General features: G+C 41.6%; 2 non-coding genes and 1 pseudogene across 2 annotated transcripts; 1 reads left to right on the top strand and 2 right to left on the bottom strand.

Annotated features, from left to right (window-relative positions):
* Nucleotides 1–6,770: 6,770 nt before the first annotated feature.
* On the top strand, nucleotides 6,771–7,634 carry LOC128051006 (nucleophosmin-like; annotated as a pseudogene).
* Nucleotides 7,635–14,375: 6,741 nt separating this feature from the next.
* On the bottom strand, nucleotides 14,376–14,447 carry TRNAE-CUC (transfer RNA glutamic acid (anticodon CUC)). The gene has a single exon. It is a non-coding gene; the product is annotated as a tRNA-Glu (tRNA).
* A 273-nt stretch (nucleotides 14,448–14,720) lies between these two features.
* On the bottom strand, nucleotides 14,721–14,826 carry TRNAL-CAA (transfer RNA leucine (anticodon CAA)). The gene is made up of 2 exons: nucleotides 14,789–14,826; nucleotides 14,721–14,766 (listed from the first exon to the last, which is right to left on the bottom strand). It is a non-coding gene; the product is annotated as a tRNA-Leu (tRNA).
* Nucleotides 14,827–26,968: the final 12,142 nt, after the last annotated feature.

Raw genomic sequence — 26,968 nt, 5'->3', positions numbered from 1 at the left:
AGCAACCCCCAATGCACATGTTCTAATAGTACTCCATGTCATAGATGAGGAAAATTGAATCTCCAAGAGGTTAAATAACTTACCTGAGGTCACAAATGTTGGTCCAGAGGGTTCAAATCCTAAGTCAACTAATCCCAAATCTTGCTACTTCTACACTGAGTGGCTCAGTCTTATTCTTTTGTTGTATTCCTAAAACAATGATTCCCAGTGTTGACCTTCAGCAATAAATATGCTGAATGTCTGAGTGACAGAAGCTCTCAGGATGCATGGCATCAAAGCTGCATAGTCTGCCCTCCATCCTTTTCCTATCCCCCTGAATCTTCTTTGTCCAGCAGCCCTGGGCGGGTGAGGAGGCAGATGAAGGAAAGTGAAGGTGAAGTCACTCAGTTGTGTCCGACCCTTGGCGATATCAAGAGCCTGTAGCCTACCAGGCTCCTCCAGTCCATGGGATTTTCCAGGCAAGTATGCTGGAGTGTGTTGCCATTTTCCTCTCCAGGGGATCTTCCCAACCCAGGGATCAAACCTGGGTCTCCTGCATTGCAGGCAGATGCTTTTACCATCTGAGCCAGCATAGATGGAGTCAATACTGATAAGAGCTTTCAGGCAGATAGATGCATGAGGTTTAAGGAGGCCCATCATTTGGCAGTGATCTGGCCTGAATTAGGTCTCTAAAGGACTTCTTGGGGGTATAAATAATCACCCACAGGACCATAGGAAGGAGCCAGTTGACTATGAGGTGAAAGGACAGTTCATCACCAAAGGCCAAAAAAAAAAAAAAAAAAGCAGCCTACAAAAACCAGCTGAGAGAGTGTCGTTCCCTTCAGAGTCTGAGGCTGGGGAAAAAAAAATAACATCCTCTAGCTGGGATGGTCTAGGATCTTATCCTACTTGTGGGCTAGGAAGTTAGCTTGCCACAGTTTCATGGATGCGGGCAGAAGACACGAGACTCATGGGTCAGAGACAAAGGATTTTATTCCTCATGCACAGCAAGTAGCGCAAGAACCCCAAGCCCTCAAGTCCCAACGAGGGCAACACAGAGGGACCCAGGTAGACACCACGCATGTATGTAGTGGGGCTGCCTTGCAGCTGAGGAACACCGAACTCAGAAAAGTTACCAATTGCAGTAAGCTAACCTGCTCTTTATTTGGGGAAGTGGGGAGATGGTAGGAGGAGGGGTGGAGACATTATCTCATCCCTCAGCATTGCTCACTAAAACGACTCTGAGAAACAGCCCAAGCAAAGAGCAGTCAGGGCCTTGCATTTTAAGCATATCCAACAGGAATGTGCAGAGACACTCAGGCCTCATTGGTGACTGCCTCTCCCAACATTGACTAACCCATACCTCCAGCCACTTCCTGACATATTGTAGTTTCTATTTCCTTCCTCATGTTCAGTCCAGCTCCCACAGGTGCTCGCACCCCCAGTCTCACTGAGTCCCCACTCTTATCTCACTGCACACATGAAGTTCACAGGAATTAAACAACCTCCCTGATAGTAGCTCTGAAATCTGGTGAATTAGACTCAAATCCTGCCCTCAGTGAATTTGGAGATGAGTTTAAAGGGGCTTCCCTGTGGTTCAGATGGTAAAGAATCTGCCTGCAGTGCAGGAGACCTGGGTTTGATCTCTAGATTGGAAAGATCCTCTGGAGGAGGGAATGGCAAGTTTAGGCATTATCTTATTCCAAAAGAATGCTATAGCGAAAATACCATAAACTGGATATAAACAGAAGAAATTTATTTCTTACAATTTGTGAGTCTAGAAAGTCCAAGATTAAGTTGCCAGCAGATTCAGGAGATTTGGGCCCACCTTCTAAGGGCCCAATTTCTTACAGAGTGGTAGGGGCAAGGGAGCTCTCTGGAGTATCTCTGATAAGGGAACTAATGACATTCGCAAGGGCTCAACCTTTATGATCGAATCACCGCCCAAAGTGTCCCCTCTGAATACCACTATATTGGGATTAGGTTTCAACATAAGAATTTTTGGGGCAACAAAAATGTTCAGTCCATAGCAGGGACTACATGTTTAAATAAGTGTGATAACTGACAGATGATGGTGTTTGTAGGGCATAATGCCAGAAGTGGGCTTCTTCCTGACTGAGGGCTGATGTCACCCATTAGGCAGAGAGCAAGTAATGTTTTTAAGTAATTATAGATTCGTAGGAAGTTGCAAAGACAGTACAGACAGGTCCTTGCGTACCTTTCATCCAATTTTCACCAATGGTTGCATTTAACATAATTGTAATATAATACCAGCATCAGAACATGACATTAATACAATGTGTGTTTGTAGTTTTATCGGATGGGCATTTTCTTTTTTATTTGCTTTTTAATTGGAGGATAATTGCTTTAAAATGTTATATTGGTTTCTGACATACATCAACATGAATCAGCCACAGGTATACACATGTCCCATCCCCCTTGAACCTCCCTCCCGTCTCCAACCTCATCCCACCCTTTTAGGTTGTCACAGAGCACCAGGCTGAAATCCCTGCACTGTACAACAACTTCCCATTAGCTATCTATTTCACACATGGTAATGTATTTATTTCAATTCTACTCTCAATTTGTCCCACCCTCTCCTGCTCTCCCTGTGTCTACAAATCTGTTCTGTACATGGAGTCTCTACTCCTGCCCTGCAAATAGTTTCATCAGTACCACTGTGCTAATATATGCTATTTGTTTTTCTTTTTCTGACTTCACTCTGTATAACAGACTCCAGATCTGTACACCTGTCTAGAACTGACTCAGATTTGTTCCTTTTTATGTCTGAGTTATATTCCCTTGTGTACATGCATCACAGTTCCTTTATCCATTCATCTCTCAATGGACATCTTGGAGGCTTGTGTGTCCTAGCTGTTGTAAATAGTGCTACAATGAACATTGGAGTACATGTGTATTTTTCAGTTGTGTTTTTCTCAGGTTATATGCCCAGTAGTGGGATGGCTGGGTCATCTGGTAGTTTTATTTCTAATTTTTAAAGAAATATCCATACTCTTCTCCATAATGGCTATTAATTTATATCCCACTAACAGGACAAGAGGGTTCCCTTCTCTCCACAGCCTCTCCAGCATTTATTCTTTGCAGGTTTTTTAAATTTTAATTTTTTAAATTATGAAAGTATGATAACACATTTACAAGAGACTTGGAAAATACAGAACAAAGTTACATATAGCTCCGTTATATATTAACATTATTTTAAGTAGATAAATTAAGGTTTTTAGTTGGAGTTTCAATATCAAACTCTCAAGAATTAATAGAATGAACAGACAGAAAAAAAGTAGAAGGATATAGTGGACCTGAAAACCACTATTAACCAATTCAGTATAATTGAATTCAGTATAATTCAGTATAATAAGATTTATACAATTTTCACACAACAGCAGGGTATGAATTTTATTCAAGTTCCCATAGGCTATAACCAGGAGACACTGGCACATATCCAGGGACATAAAACAAGATGCAAAAATGTCATGGTCTAAAGGTATTAAAATCATACAGAATCTGTTCTATCACTGTAGAACTATGTTAGAATATAATATCAAAAAGATATTTGAAAATAACCCACATATTTTTCAACTGTAATCTGACAGTTACCAAGAGAAATCTTTTACTTAGCCATCGAAAGCCTCAAGAAGATTAAAAAACTGAAATAACACAGAGGAGATTGAAGAGAAGAAAGCATTTAAGTGAAAAACTAATGTCAAAATGAAAAATTAATATCAAAACTATTTTTAAAATTCCATGTATTTGGAAGTTCAATGTCCACTTTTAAATGATGGGTGTATCTAAGAAAGCATAATAAGAAACATTAGAAAATATTTGTAAAAATAAAAATGAAAAGAGAATTTATCAGAACTTGTTGCGTGCAGCTAAAGCTGCTCATTTCAACCAAATACAGTGTGGAATCTTGAATATGATAAAACAAATCATGGACACTAGCAAAATATTTTGTGAAATTTGAATAAAACCTATACTGTGCGTGCTAAATTGCCTCAGTCGTGTCTGACTGTTTTTGACCCTATGGGTTTCCATTTCCTTGTTCAGGGCATCTTCCTGACCCAGGGATCAAACCCACATCTCTTATGTCTTCTGCATTAGGGAAGCAGGTTCTTAACCACTAGTACCACCTGGGAAACCAAAAACAGACTGGATAAAAGTAAAAGATAATCATACAGTTCAGTTGCTTTTAAACATGGCTGCTCATTAGAATCACATCTGGAGGTCTGGAGGGAAAAAAAATACCAGGGCATTTGTTTTTTTCAAAAATATCCAAGGTAATTCTAATCTGCATCTGGATTTTAAAAACTGATTACAAATTTTTCTATTAAATGGTAGTTTCAGCGATATGCTGCTGCTGCTAAGTCACTTCAGTCGTGTCCAACTCTGTGCGACCCCATAGACAGCAGCCTACCAGGCTCCCCCGTCCCTGGGATTCTCCAGGCAAGAACACTGGAGTGGGTTGCCATTTCCTTCTCCAAGTTTCAGCGATATAGAATTCTATTATTTTCTGTTGACCAGTCATGATACAATGGTATTAAAACAAAGATACATAATCACAACAGTAAGAGATGTTTATCAGCTATCACAATTAATAGTAGTCAAAAAATAAAAGATAATTATAATTGCAAGCCATAATGGAAATATGATTAACTTAACAGGGCTTTCCAGGTGGTGCTAGAGGTAAAGAACCCGTCTGCCAATGCAGGTGACTTAAGAGATGCAGATTTGATTCCTGGGTTGGGAAGATTACCCTGGAGAAGGAAATGGCAACCCACTCCAGAATTATTACCTCAGAAATCCCAAGGACAGAGGAGCCTGGCGGGCTATGGTCCATAGGGTCACAAAAAGTTAGGTCACAGAGATTCAGGTCACAAAGAGTCAGACATGACTGAAGTGACTAAGCATGCATAAAATAATTATTTACAACTTGGGGGGTTAAATAGGGGATAGGAATGCAAAAGTAGGAAGTCGAGAGATGCCTGGAGCAACAGGCAAGGTTGGCCTTAGGGTACAAAGTGAAGGAGGACAAAGGCTAGAAAGACTTTTGTCAAGAGAACACACTGGTCAAAACAAACACCCTCTTCCAACAACACAAGAGACAACGCTACACATGGACATCACCAGATGGCCAATACCGAAATCAGATTGATTGATTATATTCCTTGCAGCTGAAGATGGAGGAATTCTATAAAGTCAGTAAAAACAAGACCTGGAGCTGTGACTCAGACAATGAGCTCCTTACTGCAAAATTCAGACTTATATTGAAGAAAGTAGGGAAAATCACTAGGCCATTCAGGCATGATCTAAATCAAATCCCTTAATGATTATACAGTGGAAGTGACAAATAGATACAAGAGATTAGATCTAATAGAGTGTCTGAAGAACTATGAGCAGAGGCTCATAACACTGTACAGGAGGTGGTGACCAAAACCATCTCAAAGGAAAAGAAATGCAAGAAAGCAAAATGGTTTTCTGAAGAGGACTTACAAATAACTGAGAAAAGAATAGTGAAAAGCAAAGGAGAAAGGGAAAGATATACACAACTAAATTCAAAGTTCCAGAGAATAGCAAGGAGAGATAAGAAAGCCTTCTTAAGTGAACAGTGCAAAGAAACAGAGGAAAACAATAGAATGGGAAAGACTAGAGATCAATGGCACCCCACTCCAGTACTCTTGCCTGGAAAATCCTATGGACAGAGGAGCCTGGTAGGCTGCAGTCCATGGGGTCGCTAAGAGTCGGACAAGACCAAAGTGACTTAGCAGCAGCAGAGATCTCTTCAAGAAAATTAGAAATATGAGGGATATTTGTGCAAAAATGGGCACAATAAAGGACAGAAATGATAAGGACCTACCAGAAGCAGAAGAGATTAAGAAGAGATGGTGAAAATACACAAAGGTACCATACAAAAAAGGTCTTAATGACTCAGATAACCACGATGGTGTGGTCACTCACATATAGCCAGACATCCTAGAATGTGAAGTCAAGCGGGCCTTAGGAAGCATTACTATGAGCAAAACTAGTGGAGGTAATGGAATTCAAGCTGAGCTATTTCAAATCTTAAAAGATGATGCTGTGAAAGTGCTGCACTCAATATGCCAGCAAATTTGGGAAACTCGGCAGTGCCCACAGGACTGGAAAAAGTCAATTTTCATCTAATCCCAAAGAAGGGCAATGTCAAAAAATGTTCAAACTACCATACAATTGGGCTGATCTCACATGCTAGCAAGGTAATGCTCAAAATCCTTCAAGCTAGGCTTCAACAGTACATGAACCATGAACTTCTAGATGTTCAATCTGGATTTAGAAAGGGCAGAGGAAACAGAGATCAAATTTCCAATATCCATTGAATCATAGAAAAAGCAAGAGTTCAAAAAAAACATCTACTTCTTCTTCATTGACTACGCTAAAGCTTTTGACTGTGTAGATCACAACAAACTGTGGAAAATACTTAAAGAGATGGAAATACCAGACTACTTTACCTGCTTCCTGAGAAATCTGTATGCAGGTCAAGGAGCAACAGTTAGAATTGGATATGGAACAATGGACTCTTTCAAAATTGGGAAGGAATATGTCAAGGCTGTATATTGTCACCATGCTTATTTAACTTATATGCAGATCACATCATGGAAAATGCCAGGCAGGATGAATCACAAGTTGAAATCAAGATGGCTGGGACCTGGTGTGATTCTATCCTGCCTGACTGCTTGTTCGAACAGTAGTCATTTAATTCCATCCAGCTTCTCTCCCACTTAAATGAGTGTCGCCAACCAATGGAGGAGGATTCAGTGGAGATGAACATGAGCACCCTGAGGCCCCAGACTATCTTTTCAGTTGTGAACTAAAGGCTGACAGAGATTATCACTTCAAGGTGGATAATGATGAAAATGAGCACCAGTTATCTTTAAGAATGGTCAGTTTAGGGGCTGGAGCAAAGGATGAATTATGCATTGTTGAACCAGAGGCAATGAATTATGAAGGCAGTCCAATTAAAGTAACACTGGCAACTTTGAAAACGTCTATATAGCCTAGTTTCCCTTGGGGGCTTTGAAATTATACCACCTGTGGTCTTACAGTTGAAGTCTGGTTCAGGGACTGTGCATATCAGTGGACAGCTGGTGCTGACCAGGACTGACCAGGACTTAGTAGCTGTGGAGGAAGATGCACAGTCAGAAGATGAAGAGAAGGAGGATGTGAAATGCCTAAGTATATCTGGAAAGTGTTCTGTGGTAGCAAGATTCCCCAGAAAAAAGTAAAGCTTGCTGCTGATGAAGATGAAGAAGATGATGATGATGACAATTTTGATGAGGAAGTTGAAAAAGCTCCAGTAAAGAAATCTGTATGAGATACTCGAGCCAAAAATGCACAAAAGTTGAACCAGAATGGAAAAGACTCAAAACTGTCAACACCAAGATCAAACGGTCAAGAATCCTTCAAAAAAACAGGAAAAAGCACCTAAAACACTGCAAGGACCTAGCTCTGCAGGAGACATTAGAGCAAAAATGCAAGGAAATATAGAAAGAGGTGGTTCCCTTCCCAAAGTGGAAGCCAAATTTATCAGTTATGTGAAGAATTGTTTCCAGATGACTGACCAGGAGGCTAGTCAAGATCTCTGGCAGTGGAAGAAGTCTCTTTAAGAAAATAGTTTAAACAGTTTGTTAAAAATTTTCCATCTTATTTCATTTCTGTAACAGTTGATATCTGGCTGTCCTTTTTATAATGCAGAATGAGAACTTTCCCTATCATGTCTGATAAATGTTGTCCAAGTTCCATTGCCAAGAATGTGTTGTCCAAAATGCCTGTTTAGTTTTTAAAGATGAAGTTCCACCCTTTGCTTGGTTTTAAGTATGTATGGAATGTTATGATAGGATTAGTAGTAGTGGTGGTCAGACAGATGAAATGGTGGGGAGACAAAAATCTACATGTGAAATAAACTCAGTATTTTGATTTAAAAAAAAGATTGCTGGGAGAATATCAACAGCCTCAGAAATGCAGATGATACCACCCTAATGGCAGAAAGTGAAGAGGAACTAAAGAGCCTCTTGATGAAGGTGAAAAAAGAGAGTGAAAAAGCTGGCTTAAAACTCAGCATTCAAAAGACTAACATCATGGCTTCTGGTCCCATCACTTCATGATAATGGGGAAAAAATGCAAACAGTTACAGACTTTATTTTCTTAGGGTTCAAAATCACTGTGGATGGTGACTGCAGCCAAGAAATTAAAAGATACTTGCTCCTTGGAAGAACTAGACAGCATATGAAAAAGCAGAGACATCACTTTACCGACAAAGGTCCATATAATCAAAGCTATGGTTTCTCTAGTAGTAATGTACAAATGTGAGAGTTGTACCATAACTCTGGTGCTGGAGAAGACTCTTCAGAGTCCCTTGGACTGCAAGAAGATCAAACCAGTTAATCCTAAAGGAAATCAACCCTGAATATTTGTTGGAAATATTGATACTGAAGTATTTTCTATTCCTCCAATATTTAGCTGACACGACTTAGCGATTAGACCACAACAGTCTTATGGAAGGTTTCCTGTGGATGCCAGGGCTGCATAACCTCAGGCTAAACAACTAACAGAGAGGAAGAGTGCAGCTCCACCTATCAGTAGATAATTGGATTAAAGTTTTACTGAGCAAGACTCTGCCTACCAGAACAAGTTTCAGTTTTTCCCAGCACCAGAACTGATGCTGAAGCTGAAGCTCCAATACTTCGGCCACCTGATGCAAACAGCCAACTCATTAGAAAAGACCCTGTCACTGGGAAAGATTGAAGGCAGGAGGAGAAGGGCGTGACGGAGGATGAGATGGTTGGATGGCATCACCGACTCAATGGACATGAGTTTGAGCAAACTATGGGAGATGGTCGGAGAAGGCAATGGCATTCCACTCCAGTACTCCTGCCTGGAAAATCCCATGGACGGAGGAGCCTGGAAGGCTGCAGTCCATGGGGTCGCACAGAGTCGGACATGACTGAGCGACTTCACTTTCACTTTTCACTTTCATGCACTGGAGAAGGAAATGGCAACCCACTCCACTGTTCTTGCCTGGAGAATCCCAAGGACGAGGGAGCCTGGTAGGCTGCCGTGTATGGGGTCACACAGAGTTGGACACGACTGAAGTGACTTAGCAGTAGCAGTAGCAGTATGGGAGATGGTGCAGGACAGGGAAGCCTGGCCTGCTGCAGTCCATGTAGTCACAAAGAGTCAGACTCAACTGAGCAACTAAACAACAGCAGTCCCTCTCATCAGCCTCATCCACCAGAGGGCGGACAGAAGAGGCAAGAAGAACTACAGTCCCGCAGCCTCCAGAATGAAACCCACAACCACAGAAAGTTAATCGAAATGAAAGTGCAGAGGACTATCTCCCAGATGAAAGAACAGCATAAAATCCCAGAAAAGTAACTAAATGAAGTGGAGATAGGCAATCTTTCAGAAAAAGAATTCAAAATAATAGGGCAGATGACCCAGGATCTTGGGGGGAAAAATGGAGAAGGTGCCATAAATGTTTATCAAAGACCTAGAAGAAGTAAAGAATAAACAGAGCTGAACAATACACTAGAAGGATTCAATAGCACAATAACGGAGGCAGGAGAATAAGCAAGTAACCTAGAAGGTAGTATGGTGGAAATCACTGCTGCAAAACAAAATATAGAAAAAAGAATGAAAAAAAAATTGTACTCTAGGACAACATTAAAGGCTCCAATATTCACATTACAAAGGTCCCAGAAGGAGAAGAGAGAAAGGTCTTGAGAACATATTTGAAGAGAAAATAGCTGAAGATTTCCCTACCATGGGAAAAGAAATAGTCAATGAAGTCCAGGAAGTGCAGAGTCCCAGGCAGGATAAACCCACACACACATTGAGACACCCAGTTATCAAACTGACAAAAATTAAAGATGAAGATAAAATGTTAAAAGCAACAAGGGAAACACAATAAATAACATACAAGGGAATTCCCATAAGATTATCTATTTGTAAATTTTTTGATGGTAGCCATTCTGATCAGTGGGAGGCAGTACTTCATTGTAGTTTTGATTTGCATTCCTCTAATAATAAGCTATGTTGATCATTTTTGCATGTGTTTATGGATGTCTTCTTTGGACAAATATCTATTAAGGCCTTCTGCCCATTTTTTGTTTGGGTTGTTTGTTTTTCTCATGTTGAGCTCCATGAACTGCTTACATATTTTGGAGATTAATCCTTTGTCAGTTGCTCATTTACAATTATTTCCTCCCATTCTGAGGGTTCTTTTCATCTTGTTTATGGTTTCCTTGGCTATCTAAAAGCTTTTGAGTTTAGTTACCTACCGTTTATTCTCATTACTCTAGAAGGTGGGTCATAGAGGATCTTGCTGTGACTTATGTTAAAATGTGTTCTGCCTATGCTTTCCTCTAAGAGTTGTATAGTATCCTTGTGTGCTCAGCTGCTTCAGTCTTATCTAACTCTCTGTAACTTTATCGACTGCACCCCACCAAGCTCCTCTGTTTGTGAGATTCTCCAGGCAAGAATACTGGAGTGAGTTGCCATGCCCTTCTCCAGGGAATCTTCCCAACCCAGGGATCAGACCCACACCTCCTGCATCCTCTGAACTGCAGGCAGATTCTTTACTCACTGAGCCACCTGGGAAGCCGTTTAGGTCTTTAATCAATTTTGAGTTTGTCTTTGTGTGGTGTTAGGGAGTATTCTCATTTCATTCTTTTTCATGTAGCTGTCCAGTTTTCCCAGCACCACTTCTTGAAGAGGTTGTCTTTTCTCCATTTTATATTCTTGCCTCCTTTGCCAAAGATAAGGTGCTCATAGGTGTGTAGGTTTATCTCTGGGCTTTCTGTCTTGTTCCATTGGTTTATATTTCTGTTTTTTTGTTAGTACCATACACTGTCTTGGGAGAAGGCAATGGAAACCCACTCTAGTACTCTTGCCTGGAAAATCCCATGGGCGGAGGAGCCTGGTAGGCTTCAGTCCATTGGGTCGCAAAGAGTCGGACACGACTGAATGACTTCACTTTCACTTTTCACTTTCATGCATTGGAGAAGGAAATGGCGACCCACTCCAGTGTTCTTTCCTGGAGAATCCCAGGGACGGGGAAGCCTGGTGGGCTGCCGTCTATGGGGTCGCACAGAGTCGGACACAACTGAAGCGACTTAGCAGCAGCAGCAGCAGCAGCATACTGTCTTGATGACTGTAATTTTGTGAAAGTGAAAGTTACTCAGTCCTGTCTGACTCTTTGCGACCCTATGGACTGTAGTCCATGGAATTCTCCAGGCTAGATACTGGAATGTGAACCCAGGTCTCCCGCATTGCAGGTGGATTTTTTACCAGCTGAGCCACAAGGGAAGCCCTTGTGGTAATTTTATAGTACAGTCTGAAATAAGGAAGGTTGATTCCTCCAGCTTCATTCTTCTTTCTTAAGATTGCTTTGGCTATTCTGGGGTCTTTTATGTTACCATACGAATTGTGACCTTTTTTGTTCTAGTTCTGTGAAAAAATGGCACTGACAGTTTGATGAGGATTGCCTTAAATCTGTAGATTGCTTTGTAATATTGTCAGATTCACAATATTGGTTCTTCCGATCCAAGAGCATGATATATCTTCCATCTGTTAATGTTGTCTTTTATTTTTTTTTTCATCAGTGTCTTATAGTTTTCTGTATACATCTCTTTTGTCTCCTTCAGTTCAGTTCAGTTCAGTCGCTCAGTCATGCCCAACTCTTTGCGACCCCATGAACTGCAGCACGCCAGGCCTCCCTGTCCATCACCAACTCCTGGAGTCCACCCAAACCCAGGTCCATTGAGTCACCTTAGGTAGGTTTATTCCTAGGTCTTTTATTATTTCACATGTGCATATTCTTCTAACTACAACCACAACAAGATACAGAACTATTTCATCAACATAAAGATTTCCCTCTTGCTATGCCTCTTTAGTCACTTCTGCCCCACTCCCTACCTCCCAACATCTCCAAGTCCTATCAATCAGTAATCTGTTTTCTATCACTATAATTTTTATGTGAATGAAATCATGAAGTATGTGACCTTTTGATATTGACGTTTTCACTCAGTGTAACTCCCTGAGGTATATCCAAGTTATATCCTGCATCAGTAGCTCGTTTACTTTTAGTGCTGAGTAGCATTCTATGGCTTGGTGGTACTACCATCTGTTTAACCATTCACCTGTTGAAGGGCATTTCAGTTGCTTCCTGTTTTTTGGCTGTTATACATAAGACTGCTTTGAACATTTGTGTACAGGTTTTTGTGTAAATATCAGTTTTCATTGCTCTGGGATAAATGCCTAAGAATGTAATTGTTGGGTCATATAGTAACTGCATGTTTGGTTCTGTAAAAAAAAAAATTGCTAGACTCTTTCTTAAATGGCTGTAGCATTTACATTCCTGCTAGCCATGAACACGTGATCTCGTTTCTCGTCATCCTCACTAGCATTTGCTGTTATCACTGTCTTTTATTTTAGCTATTCTGAAAAGCTTGTGGTGATATATCATCATGATTTTAATTTGCACTTCAACAACACTGAATGTCTTGTCTTCAACAACAGTGTCTTGTCATGCCATTGGCTCATTTTCTAATTGGATTGTTTCCTTTTTCATCATTGAGTTTTGAGAGTTCTCTATACATCCTAGATACGAGCCCTTTGTCAGAGATGTGGATTGCAAATATTTTTTTTCTGTTTGTAGCTTGTCTCTACATTGTCTTAACAAGGCCTTTTGCAGAATAAGTTTTTAATTTTGATGAGGTCCAATTTAATATTTTCCTACATGTCATTTTTAAGAACTTTTCACTAAGCACTAGGTCTTAAAGGTTTTCTCCTATGTTTTCTTATAAAGTTTTATAGTTTTAAGTGTTACATTTAAATCTATGACTCATTTAAAATTGATTTTTGTGTAACATGTGAGCAATTTTTCAAATAAACTGTATTATTCTTCTACTAATAAATTCTGTATACTCATGGTAGAAAAAATCAGCAAATGTCTGACATTAGGACAAAGAAAATTTAAATTCATAATCCTACCACTTATAGAAAATCAGTTATATTTAGTATATGTCTTCCCAGCTTTTTTTAATTCTTTACACACATACACACACACACACATATAACATAAATATATATACTTAGGTTCCTTCCAATTCCTTTTAAAGATGAGGGAAAATTTCAAAATGAAACTTAAAGGTTAGATGAAATTTCATTCTCTTTCTTATTTGTCCTTTGATTGGCTAGCTTTACAGATGAGAAAACTAAAGCTTAGAGAGAATAGACAGCTTGCCTTCTGAAAACTCCAGTCAGGACTTGCACTCAGCTCAACCTGACCACCAGTCATCATTTGCTATGCTATACTTCACACAAGGCTGAATTACCAAAAAAGAAAGAAAGAAAGAGAGAGAAAAAAAAAGCCAACAGCTAAGAAAGAGAAAAGCAGAGGCAAAATTATTTGTTCAAGGTAGTTTGGTGAGCCAAGCTGTAATTAATATGGAGGTAGGCTATATCCTAACAGCCTGGCCTGGAGGTCTAGAAAAGACACCCAGGGAGAAATGAATACTTTCAAAAACAACAAATTAAGCATAGAGGGTCAAAATATTATACAAATACTAAGAAGATAGAACTTAAATGTGGCTGAAGAGTTTTTATTATTAAAATAGATTATTTTCCACAGGAGTCACAAAAGAAAAATAAGCAGTGGAAATTTCTAGAATAAAAAAATATAAAAAACAGCTATAAAAGATATTTTGGGAACAATTAGGGGAAATTCAAATGTGGACTGGCATCTGATGACAAGTTAATGTTGATTTTTCTCAGGTGTGACATGGAGTAGTGTAATAATGTATGCAACTTTCAAACCGGTGGGAGACTGAGCAAGCTCTGATTGCGTCTAGAGAGAAAGAGAAAATGTGGCAAAATATTAACCTATGTAGTGTGTAGGTAGAAAGAACACCGGTGTTCGTTGTGTCATTATTTTACTTATTTCAGGTTACTTTCAAAATAAAAGGTACGTGTTGGGGTGGAAGAATTTCCTGACTCCTTTTTATAGTGAAACTTGCCTGAGTCATCGTGAGCAGTGAGCCCCTTCTAGGTGACATCGGTCATTTTAATCATTTTGAGTATTCGGGGAGATTTTTTTTTTACCCTGGGCATTGGAAGACCCGGCACTTGTGGCAGCACCAGAGTTTTCTTTTGGGATCATTTAGTGCTGTCTGCCCCGTTCTTCCTTTCTTAATTAAGGTATCGTAGGTATAGGACAGTGATTCACAGACAGCTGGCACTCGTTAACCAGAATAATCCTCACCTCTGGTAATTACGTTCTCCTAAACAGAAAGGTAGCCAATATTGTATTTTCGGTGTCAAGTTGAAAGAAAAAAGAAAAAGTTGCTTTCCCTGACCGGGAATCGAACCCGGGCCGCGGCGGTGAGAGCGCCGAATCCTAACCACTAGACCACCAGGGAACACATAAGAGAGCCCTCTACAGTAAGCTAGACAAACTGTAAAAAATGTGACGTAAACTGGGTTGCTGAATGCGGTTGTTTGAACCTCCGGTATTTAAACAGCCTTCCTGTTTCACCCGACCGGTCTCTCGGCCGCTGCAAACAGATAATAGAGAACCGAAGCAACGTAAAGTCTGAATACGGCCGCCGTCTTAGAAACAAAACCAAACCAAACCACCAGCCGTAACGGGAAATGTTCATGAATACGTTCGCGAAAGGTTGCAAAAACGCGCCTGTCAGAAGTGGGATTCGAACCCACGCCTCCATTCGGAGACCAGAATGCCCTCGGGGAAGGTAAACACCTTGAGTCTGGCGCCTTAGACCACTCGGCCATCCTGACACGCTGGCAGAAACTTGTTCCTGAATGGCCTGCTTTCTGCGACAGCCTGATGCGTTGCTCCGCTTTACTGGGAGGCTGTCGGCGGATCCACCAGGTCAGGGCGGAGGAGAACCTTGCGCTGGGCGCCTGCGGCCGGCTGCGGAGGAGCTCTTGGAGAATGCCGGGTTTGCAGTTCCTGCCGACTGCCTAGCCCCTTCGGTTGGCAGGAAAATCGAGTCAAGAAGCAAGGACAATCCCGCTAGATAACCAAAGGGTTTAGTGACCACCCGGCCCAGCAAAGGAAGGAAACTATAGTAGCAAAAGCAGAAAGAAAGTGCCAGGTTTCTGTCCACGGGGCGACCCGCCACTGCCAGATCCCGGGCTCCCCGCCGCACGTGCCTGGCTCTAGCTGGGGAAAACTGGCTAGTTGAGTGAATACAAGGAAAGCATATGGAAATAGCTTGCCACAGAAAAAGCAACAGTGATTGCTGTTGTTATTTCAAAATTATTAGGGCTTTCTGCCATACCCATCCTTTTAAGATCCACACCTCCTCCTCTATCAAGTCACCCAGTCCTGGCTAGAGATAATGGGGGGGCTATCAGTGTTAAAGAAAAACATTGCTCATTCATGACACCCCTTAAAGCACTGTAAGGAAGACTTTATTAAATGGGTGGTGTGGGGGGTGGGAATCAAGATATGTATGGTTACTACTGCACCAGGGTCTTGCAGTGGGAGAGGTGAAATTGGATTTAACTCTGAGGACAACAAGCGAGACTGGAAATTTATAGCCAGAGAGCAGTAGGGTGCATTCAGTGGATGAAAAATTACTAAGGGCGCGGGGCGGGAAGGATTCTGTCCGAAAGGATATCTAACTGGGTTCTTGCTGAAGGTAGACCAGGGTATTAGATATCGCCTGATAGAGGACCAGGAACCCCATTATATATTGAGTGATAAAAATCAAGGATGGGGCATTCTGGTTAAACATACTTAGCAGGATTTTTGCTAAACTGAACGCTATAGAGACAAGCATGAAATTCCAAAGCCAGACCTAGTTGGAAACGATTTCAGGGGTGGGGGCAGATTTAACAAGAGTGCAAAGATAGCAAGTGTGCTTTAGCATCAGCTGGAAAGTCCCACTTCTTGTGCTCCAGAGTACATACCATTCAATCGCTCATTCATTAATTTATTCACTGAGTCTTAATTGATACGTTTTTGTTGTTCAGTCGATTAGTCCTGTCCCACTATTTGTGGCCCCGTGGATTGCAGCACGGCCAGGCTTCCTTCCCTGTCCTTCACTATCTCCTGCAGCTTGCTCGAACTCATGTACATTGAGTTGGTAATGCCATCCAACCATCTCGTCCTCTGTCGTCCCCTTCTCCTGCCTTCAATATTTCCCAGCATCTGGGTCTTTTCTAATCAGTCAGTTCTTTGCATCAGGTCGCAAAGTTTTGGAGCTTCAGCTTCAGCATCAGTCCTTCCAATGAATATTCAGGATTGATTTCCTTTAGGTTTGATCTCCTTGCAGTCAAGGGGCTCTCAAGAGTCTTCTCCAACATCACAGTTCAAAAGCATGAATTCTGCGCTTAGCTTTCCTTATGTTCCAACCTTCACATCCATACATGACTACTGGAAAAACCATAGCTTTGACTAGATGGTCCTTTGTTGGAAATTGGTATAGCCGTGAACAAGGAGCAGGTCCCTACCCTGGCAAACTGACTGCTAGTGAAGGGGATAGTCAGCCCAAAGGAACATACAGGCTGTGAGAACAAAAGGAGAGCAGAGCAATGACATGGTGGAGGTCTATTTTTAGACTGTGATTGTCAAGTAAGATCTCACTGCCTTTTTCTAAAAATAATTTTCAAAAAGTAAAACTCATGATCCCCATGCAAATATATGTGATGCACGTATCAAGATTTTACTCAACTCATTAATGAGGGTATGATGTTATAAGCAATTCAAAGGAGATTTTGAAGAGATTTTTTTTAATAGTCAGACAAGGGAATTTGAAAAGAGATTGCTAACAGATGTGAGATGGGTTAATTTATCAAGGGTATGATATTTAAGGTGTGCTTTCTACCCTGGGATTGTTTTTTTCTACCAGAAATAAATCAGGTGCCACTTTTCACAAATTTTATTTGTATTTTGATACATAAGAATCTTTGGCTTTGCTCCCACACAGAAACCCTTTGCATCACTGTCGATTTTCTACAGGTTAATTTCTACCCATACAGAACTCTAAAATAGTCAATAGAAGCCAGTCAAAGGTGCACATGGACTCAGATAATCCCCAAAAGAAGTGCTAGGCAATGCCTAGCACGCCACTGTAAGGATACCTTGTGTCCAAGAGAAACAAAGCTGAACAGCAGTGAAAGCTGTAAGAACACATTTTATCCAAGAACTATTGTAGTAGGAGAAAAGAGACCTTATATGATAGAACTGGGCTCAATTCCAAATACAGCAAGGAAAAGTGGAGATTTATAGCTAAGGAGCAGGGTGGGATTGGTGGATGGAAAATGGCTATGAGGAGACATCAAGAGTAGAGAGATTCTTGCTAAACTGACTTAATAATATTTCTGCTGAAGGCAGGCCAGGGTCATCATATATTACCTGGAAGATGGGGAGGGGGATGAGGAATTTGTTTAGCTGTGGGGGGTAATTAGATATTAAAGGTAAGGGGATTCTCACTAGTACCCTAGAAGGATTCTTATTAAAATTAGACCATACAAGGCAGAGCATGGAAGCCCAAGATCAAGGTTTAGTTGAAAAGAGGGCTCCGAGGAGAGCCTGACTAAATTTTGGTCAGAGTGGGAAATTTTTGTCACTAATAATCTCTTTTCTATTTCCAAGTTTTAGATAATCTTTTCTTTCACATTGGAGCCTTCACTGAAAGGAGGACATAAGCGCTGGGAGAAGGGGAGGGACGTTTTCCACCACCCTGACAATAATATTCTAATTCCTCTGGTGGTCTACTTGGCCTTTAGGAACTTCTGGCCAGTCTGATCTTACCTCACAGTCTCTCGTGTGCCCCAGTGAGCTAGCTGAATTTTCCTCAACGTGCTTAATCAGCCTTCGTTCCTTCTAGCTCCCCCAGAAAGTCCTGAGAGCCTGGGGGGTAAGGACCGTGGATGTAGCAGAGAAGAAAACAAAATATTTATCTGTGCTTCAGAAGCTCACATTCCAGCAAAGAAAGATGGAAAGTAAACAAAATAATTATATGTGGGGGAGTAATAAGTACTGTGAAGAAAAATAGAGAAAGAAGGGCAGGGGGAGAGGTAGGTGGTTCAGAAAATCTTTCAGGATGTGGCTTTTGAGTAGACTGTCAGTGAATGACCAGATAGAATATCTGTGGGGAGAGAGAAGAGCAGATGCAAAGTCCAGCAAAGAATACAAAACAGACGGCGTGGCAGGGACTGGGTCCAGCCTGTGTATTGACACTGAGTGAAGAGGAGAGCTGAGGTTGGTAAGATATGGCCTGCATGGAGAGTAGATGGGAGAGCACAAGAATGAAGCAGAGAGAACAGTCGAGAGGCTACTGCAAGCTCCCTTGGACAGACCATGGGGCAGCAGGCCAGATGGTGATAGACAGTCAAATTCTGGATCTATTTTGAAGGTGGAGTCAATAAGATTTGTTGATGCATGAGAAGGAAAGAAGTGGCATGTATTAAGAGGTGTTTGCTGCTGCTGCTGGTAAGTCGCTTCAGTCATGTCCAGACTCTGTGCGACCCCATGGACGGCAGCCCACCAGGCTCATCTGTCCGTGTGACTCTCCAGGCAAGAATGCTGGAGTGGGTTGCCATTAATTGGCCAATAGGAAAGCCAGGGAGGAGGCAGATTGTGGAGAGAGAGTATGGTTTTCGATCTTCAAGTTTAAGATGCCTATTAGAGGTGTCAAGTGGCAGATAGATACAAGCATCTGAAGTACTGTGGGAGATATAAAAGTGGAAACTCATTAGCTAATAAACTGTACTTATCTGTATCCCTGCCATAAAACAGGGAATTCCCTAGCAGTCCAGCGGTTAGGACTATGTGCTCCCACTTCGGGGAACACGGGTTGGATCCCTGGTCAGGGAACCAAGATACTGCATATGCAAAGGGCAAAAGAAGAAAAAAAAAAAGCCATAAAATAGAATGAGCTCACTTGGAAAGTGAGGCCCAAGACTGAGCCCTGGGACATTCCAGTAAGTTGAGAAAGAAGAGGAAGCTACATAGAAGGCTGAGAAAGAATGGCCAGTGAGAAAGAAAAAGAGAAGACTGTGGTTTGCAGAAGCCACGTGGAGAAAGAAGGTAGAGGAGAAAAACAGTGATCGGAAGTCCAGTGCTGCCAAGGGGAGTAAGCTGAAAACCCAGTGGGTCAGGGTTCTGGTGAGGTTGGAGGAGAGACTGGAGATGGTGACAGGACATACTGATGCCCTTTGGGAGGTGTTCTGCCTTGAAGGGGGTCAGCAGTATGGAATGCTAGCTGCAGGAGACCACAGAATCAAGGTTTCGATTTATTTGAAAACAGACATCACATGGTGTGTTGTATTGATGGCAACGATTCAGTGTTGTTTCTCTCCTCAGCGTTTCTTTGGACGTCTCTGGCCATGTGGTGAGGTCTACTTCCTGTGGGTTTGGTTTTTTTAAAAAAACTGAAAAGAAATAGAAATAACATAAAATTAACTATTCAAAGTAGCATTTAATACATTCACAATGTTGTACCACCACTATCTCTGTTTAAGTTCCAAAATATTTTCATCATTCCAAAAGGACACCTTGTACCTGTTAAGCAGTTACTCTGTTTTAGTCAGCTTGGGCTTTAGTCAGTTGTAATAAAACACTGAAGACTGGGTGGAATAATAAAAATTTATGTTCTTATGCTTCTGAGGGCCCACTCTTATGGTCTTATCTAAATCTCATTAGCTCCCAAAGGCCCCATCTTAAAATATCATCACATTGGGGAGTAGGGGTTCAACATGTAAATTTGGGATTGTGCAATTCAGTCCTCAGCATTCCCTATTCCTCCCTTCATCTAGCCCCTGGCAATCACCAATCTGCTTTATATCTCTGTGAATTTATGTCTTCTGACTATTTCATATAAATGGTATTTATATATGATCATATTCTATTTGATCTTTTATGTAGGGCTTCTTTCACTGAGCACACACACGAAGGAAGTATGCACCCACATTGAAGCATATATCAGTACTTCATTCCTTTTTATGGCTGAATAATATTTCATTGTATGGATATATCACAATTTGTCCATTGACAGACATTTGAGCAATGTTTGCCATTGTGAATGTGTTCCCATAAACTTGTGTGTACTTGTGCTTAAGTACTTATTTTCAACTCTTTGGCTAAATAACTAGGAATAGAATTGCTGAGTCATTGGTGATTCTGTTTGGGTCATTGGAATCTATTTTCCACAGTTGTTGAACAATTTACATTCCCAATGGCCACATATGAGGGTTCCAATTTCTCCTATTTCCCCCTTGCCGTTTTAAAAAAGTATGGCCACTCGGGTATGAAGTGGTTCTTCCTATGGTTTTGATTTGCATTTCCATAAAGCTTAATATAGGCTTCCCTGGTAACTCAGATGGTAAAGAATCTGTCTGTGATGCAGGAGGCCCTGATTTGATTCCTGGGTTGGGAAGATCTGCTGGAGAAGGGATAGGCTACCCAATCCAATATTTTCAGGCTTCTCTTGGTAGCTCAGCTGGTAAAGAATCCACCTGCAGTGTGGGAGACCTGGGTTCAACCCCTGGGTTGGGAAGATCCCCTGGAAAAAACAAAGGCTACCTACTCTAGTATTCTGGCCTGGAGAATTCCACAGACTGTAGTCAGATTGCAAAGAGGCAGACACCACTGAGTGACTTTCAAAGATTAATATATTTTCATATGCTTGTGTTTCACTAGTATGTCTTCTTTGGAGAAATGTGTATTCTTTTGTCCATTTTAAAAACTGAGTTGTTTGTCTTTTTGTTATTCAGTTGTAAGAGTCCTTTGTATATTCTGGATACTAGACCTTTATTGTCTATATGACTTGCAAGTTTTTTTTTTTTCATTCTGTACGTTGTCTTTTCATTTTTTAAAAAAGATTTGTTTATTTTCTGCACACGGGCTTTCTCTAGTTGTGGTGAGCAAGAACTATTCTTCATTGTGGTTCGTGGACTTCTCATTGCCATGGCTTCTCTTCTTGCTGAGCACAGGCTCTAGGTAGACAGGTTTCAATAGTTGCAGTGTGTGAGGTCCGTAGTTGCAGTTCACAGTCTCCAGAGTGTGGGCTCAGCGGTTGTAGCACCTGGGCCTAGTTGCTACACAGCATAGGATCTTTCCAGACCAAGAATCAAACTAGTGTCCCCTGAATTACAAGGTGGATTCTTAACCACTGGACCACCAGGAAAGCCGTGTCTTTTCATTCTTCATAATGTTCCTGATGCACAAATTTTTTCATTTTGATTATTTGTAATTTTTCTGTTCTTTTGTTGCTCATGCTTTTGGTACCCTGAGAATCCACTGCCAAATCTGAGGTCATAAAGATTTATCCCTAGTTTTTTCCTAATAGTTTCATTATTTTATCTCATATTTAGGTTGTTGATCTATTTTAAGTTAATTTTGGTGTGTATGAGGTAGGGGATCCAACTTCATTCTCTGTATGTGGATGTCTAGCTGTATTAATACCATTTGTTTAAGAGACTATTCTTTCCCCATGGTTCAAAATTCATTGACCCTAGGTAGATGGGCTTATTTCTGGTGTCTCAGTTCCGTTCCAGCAGTCTATATGTCTTCCTTTATTCTAGTACCACTCTGCTTTTGATAACCTTTATTATATTTTTGTAATAAGTTTTGAAATCAGAGAGTATGAGTCCTTCAATTTTGTTCTTTTTCTTCAAGAGTGTTGAGGCTATTCGAGGGCCCTTATTATTATAGATGCATTTGAGAACTGGCTTTTCTATTTCTGAAAAAAAAAAAAAAAAGAAATTTTGTTACAGATTACATCACTATGGGTGGTTTTGACTCTTAACAATATTGTGTTCCAGGCAATGAATATGGGGTATCATACCATTTATTTAAGCCTTTAATTTGTTTCAGCAATGTTTTATAGTTTTCAATGTAAAAAGTCTTTCACCTTTCTAGTTAAATTTATATAAAGGTATTTTATTCTTTGGGGGTTATTGTAAATGGTATTGCTGGTATACAGAAATGCAGCTGAATATTGTGTGTTTTGATCTTGTATTCTACAATTTTGCCAAACTAAACTTGTTTATTAGCTCTAGTAGTGTGTGTGTGTGTGTGTGTGTGTGTGTGTGTGTGTGTGTGATTTCTAACATACAGGATCATGTCATATGTAATGACAGCAAGTTTTACTTTTTTCTTTCCAATTTGGATGCCTTCTATTTCTCTGTCTTGCCTAATTGCTTTGGCAAGAATTTTTAGTGCAATATTGAATAGTAATGGTGGGAATGGACATTTCGTCTTGTTTCTGATTTAACCGGGAAGGTTTTCAGTCTTTCTGCATTGGCTATGTTCTTAGTTGTGGGATTTTCATATATGCCTTTGATCATGTCAAGAAAGTTCCCTCACATTGTTTTTTAATACATAAGACAAAATACATGGGAAAACATGTATTACATGTATTACAAAGGAAACTAATTATGTTGAAATTGTTATAAAACTAAAATTAATTTGTGCTATAGTAATATGTGTGCTTATTTATTAACACATTAAATAACAAGATACAGAGCATTTTGAGTTAGTGATAAGTATAAATGACATTCTGAAATACCTGCAACTGTAATGTGGTATGAAAGTATCTTTGATTTTTACGCATGACAGTAGGTCCTACTAATACTACTGTGGTTTGCTGTCTCCTTTGTTAATGGAAAGAGAGGCTCGATTTTAGCCAGAGTTTTTTGACGATAGATAGATATATAAATTGTTTCCCTTTAAAACTCATAGGTATCTAAATTGTCTCCACTGGAATCTCAGCTTAAGAATTCCTAAAGTTGTGAGAAAATTGGTGATAGAAAAGATGGACGTGGCTGGGATGGAGGTGTAGGGAAGTGGCACACTGTTGTGCCCAGGAAAGGGTTGGTCTCACATTTCCATATAAATGCTACAAGGACAGTAGCAAAGGCTTCTTGCCAAATGATTAAGTCTGAAGGAAAGGGGACAGGGACATAAGGGTGTGTGCCCAGGGAATGGCTACAATGGTAGAACCTGGACTGGAAGCTGGGCAAAGAGAAGAGGGAGGAGAAAGGTGGAGTGGGTCAGTGACAGGTGTTGGCTGGAGTTCCAGTAAGGTCAAGAGTGGACCAGGAGTGAACTAGAAAGAGAGCAAGATACTTGAAATACCTAGAATACCTTCTGAGAGGAGCTGAAATGTTACCAGGTAGCAAGAAGAGACATTTTTTAGGACTGTCTGGGCAGGATTAAGAAAAGCTTTAAAGTTATTTGGCTAAATTCTGCATTGGCAGGTGGGTTCTTAACCACTAGCACCACCTGGGAAGCCCAATATGTTTATTAAAGGACAAATAAGAATGTGCTACTTGAAGTCCTGGAGGCTCAGTGGTAAGGAATCTGCCTGCCAATATAGGAGACACACGTCAGGAAGATACCCTGGAGAAGGAAATGGCAACCCACTCCAGTATCCTCGCCTGGGAAATTCCATGGACAGAGGAGACTGGCAGGCTACAGTCCATGGGGTCACAAAAGAGTTGGACATGACTGAGCAACTCAAAAGCTTGATGCATAAGGATCTTGAGATAGACAAACTGAACTGTAAAGCTACAGTTATTTAGAATTTAGACTATTAGGAGATTTTACCTCGGAGAAGTGTTTTATCACTGACATTGTCTATGATTGATAGGGTATAATTGTAATGAAAAAGCACTGACTTAGTTTTATTTTTGTATTTAAATTCTTTATGGCTCTGGTTCTAGCTTCATGGGGCTGCATTCTTGCTGTTTGACCTCCTAGAAGTAGATACACAAATACAAGATAACAATGCCATGGGACTTATGGGGTCTTCTTACCTTGTTGTAGGGAGCTGGGTTAAGTGGATCTGATTGGCAGAGCAAGAATTGGGGGCAGGCTAAGGAGGAGGTGGTGCCAGCATAGGTCAGGGTAGGACTTATGGGGTGGAGGATGGAACAATAATGAAGGGTCAGAGTCATTCAATTTAGAGGGGGTCTTTTCATTCTGATCTTTCTTGGAATTTTGTCTCCTTGGAACTTTGTCTCCTTAATGCCTTAGAGTCCTTCCCTCAAGCTTCCCAGTTGTCTCTCTGCTCTCCTTTTACATTTCTTTCCCGTATCCTGCCCACCCCTTAGACAAGATTCTTCCAAGATAAACTGAGCTTTAATATATCAGCAAGGCCCAGACCTTCAGCTACTAATGGCTTTGGAGATCCTGGAGGACTCACCACTATCACATCTGCTATCTCCTAGGTCCCAGCATATGGTGTAGGCAGGAAGTAGGGGACTCAGTGGGCTTCCCTGGTGGTTCATTGGTAAAGAATCCACCTGCTAATGCAGAAGATGAGGGAGATGCATGTTTGATCTCTGAGTCTGGAAGATCCACTGGAGAAGGAAATAGCAACCCATTCCAGTATTCTTGCCTGGAAAACCCCATGGACAGGGGAGCCTGGCAGGCTACTGTCCATAGGGTCACAAAGTGTTGAACATGACTTAGCAATGGAAAAACAAAAGGGACTCAGTAGGTCTAGATGCTCAGGTTACAAAGAGAGTCTTATAATAACTTCCAAAAAGCCTCCCACAGTGCTCTGCCATCTCTCCTGCTCTCTCCATGTTGTACTACAGTGGGGTACATGGCAAGGGAACGTTTGCTAGAAGCCATTCCCCATGAGCAACAGCCCCCCGCCCATGTCATTGTTCATTCTGTTGACGTGATCTTAGAGTGTATCAAGAAAATATAGACTTATTTTTAAGTCTCAGTGGAGATGTGAACCACCTAATTTGTTTCCAAAAATTTTCATGTATGCTACTTGAACACCATTCACTTCTTGCTGCCAAGCAGCTTTCGGATCCTATTTGCTTTTTCCAGTGCTCACCAGGAGCTCAGTTTTGCTTTCTAGTCTGAAATTAATGTCTTCAGAATATGAAGACTTTAACGAATTATCTTGAAATAGTCATCTCAACAGATGCTGTAGCCAGACTTGGGTTTTCTTGGTGGAGATGGCTGAGGAGCAAGCATTTTGTTTTAGACATCATGCTGGGTGTCTGTACATCCCAGGACAAGGGTTGGAATAAACAGAAACAGGCCTCACAACTAAATTTTTTCTCAACACATATCCTCACCTACCAAACACACTTTTCACATTATTTTACTCCTGGGGTTATTAGCAGGTTACCTCTCTTCCTCACTCACTAGGCCTGTTAGATAAATAGGGCTTTACATTTTCAGCCCAAATGTAAAACTTTCTAGGTACAGAGAAAATAGATGAAAGACAGACAAGGAAAAGGTGAGAAGACAGAAAGAAAAAGGGGGCAAGAATAAGCTGAGCGCCAGAAAGGAAGGAAAATGAGTAATTCGAGGTAAAACAGAAGTGACAGTAAGTGGAGAGAAAAAATAGGAATAAGAGGACAGAGATGAGAGAGAATGAATAAACCCATGATGTGAAGTAGGATGAGAGAAAAGCAAAAGGGAATTCTAAATGGAGTCCTAGCTTGCCAGGAAACAGTAGAAACATGCAGGGGGCCTGTCTAGGGGTGGGGAAAGACTCTTCCTTACCCTTCCGTCCTAATTTTAGGCTTCTCTTCTGCTAGTAAGCTTGACTTGGATGGCTAGTGTTTTATCAGCACCCTCTACTTGCCATTCTGGCTTCTTCATCCCTCATCTACGTTTGAATACACAAGTGCAACAGCTCATCCTGGTACAGAGGATGAAGATAACTAAGAGAGATGAAGATAACTAGAGGGAGCCCCTCTAGGGATGGAGAGGAGGAGACAGGACATTTCTTCTACTTACAGGAACCCTATCTTTATCTGAGCTTTCCTCACCCATCACATCCACCCCACAAAGCAGCTTATAAAACGCCAAGTTCAGATTTTCTCTTTATTTCCATCTTCATTGCGTGGTGAGGTATAAGGTTGGTCCAGGTGCCTGGGTTCTAACCTCACCTTTGCTTGGAACTTTTCCCGAGTCCATGACATTTTTGCCTGATTTTCCAGTGTTCCTTCCTTTCCTGGCATTTACTCTGGAAACACCTTCATTTCTTCAGCAACACACCAAAGGTCTAGGAGCACGTATCTCTGCTACAGCCTGGATGACAAGCTAGCTATGTCTGTAAATCCACGATTTTTCGCAAGCACTTGGCAACGGGGCCTGTCCTAGGGGGACCCCAAGAGGAGCCCACTCCTTCGGACTAGCGCGGGCAGCGCGCGGGCCACCTGCCGGCCACGCGTCAGGAAGGAGGTGGTGCGGGCACGAGCGCAACTCTCCAGGACAGGAGCGACCGGAGGGTGGAGCCGATCTCAGCAGTCCCGGTTGCCTGGCGCTCGCCTCGTAGGTCCGCACCCTCCTGACTTAGTCAGGTCACCTCGCGCGCCATCTGGTTGAAAAGATCCCGCTTCACCACGTGCAGTATCGCCACGGCGTCCCTGGACAGGGGCTGCTTCAGCATCTGCAACACAATGTCTCCCCGCGACCGGCGCTGTGTGTTCCGCCGCGCCCCCTGCCGCAGCGGCGGAAAGCACCCGTGCTGCTGCAACATTTCGGAGGAAAAGTCTCCTGGGTGCCAGCTTTCTTCCCGTACATGTCCTCAGCCCTCTTGGGCTGCGACCTAGGTTTCCAGACACCCGGCTGGTTTCTTACAAATCTTCCCGGCCCGCCCTCTTGCCGTCACAGAAGATAGTGGCGGGCGACTCTCTGGTGTGGTTGGGCTCAGGACAAAGGCACCGCCCACTGGATGAACAAGGAGAAGACAAACAAACGGATAGAACTCCTGGAGAAGCTAATTGGCTGAAGAAAACAGATGCCAGACGCTGATTGGGTAAGAGACAAGGGGTGGGGTGTAAGACTCTTGCACAGACTTGGGGCCTGAATAGGGCTAATAGTGTCGGTGGGTCTCCTGAAATTTAGGGCATAAGCTTCTTGTGGAGTGCTCCTTCTCGACTTTATTATCATTATTTTTTAAGTTTATTTATTTATAACTGCGTTGGG

Source organism: Budorcas taxicolor, chromosome 7 (genome assembly GCF_023091745.1).
Source record: "Budorcas taxicolor isolate Tak-1 chromosome 7, Takin1.1, whole genome shotgun sequence".
Taxonomy (NCBI): domain Eukaryota; kingdom Metazoa; phylum Chordata; class Mammalia; order Artiodactyla; family Bovidae; genus Budorcas; species Budorcas taxicolor.
This window is presented reverse-complemented; position numbering and strand designations above follow the sequence as displayed.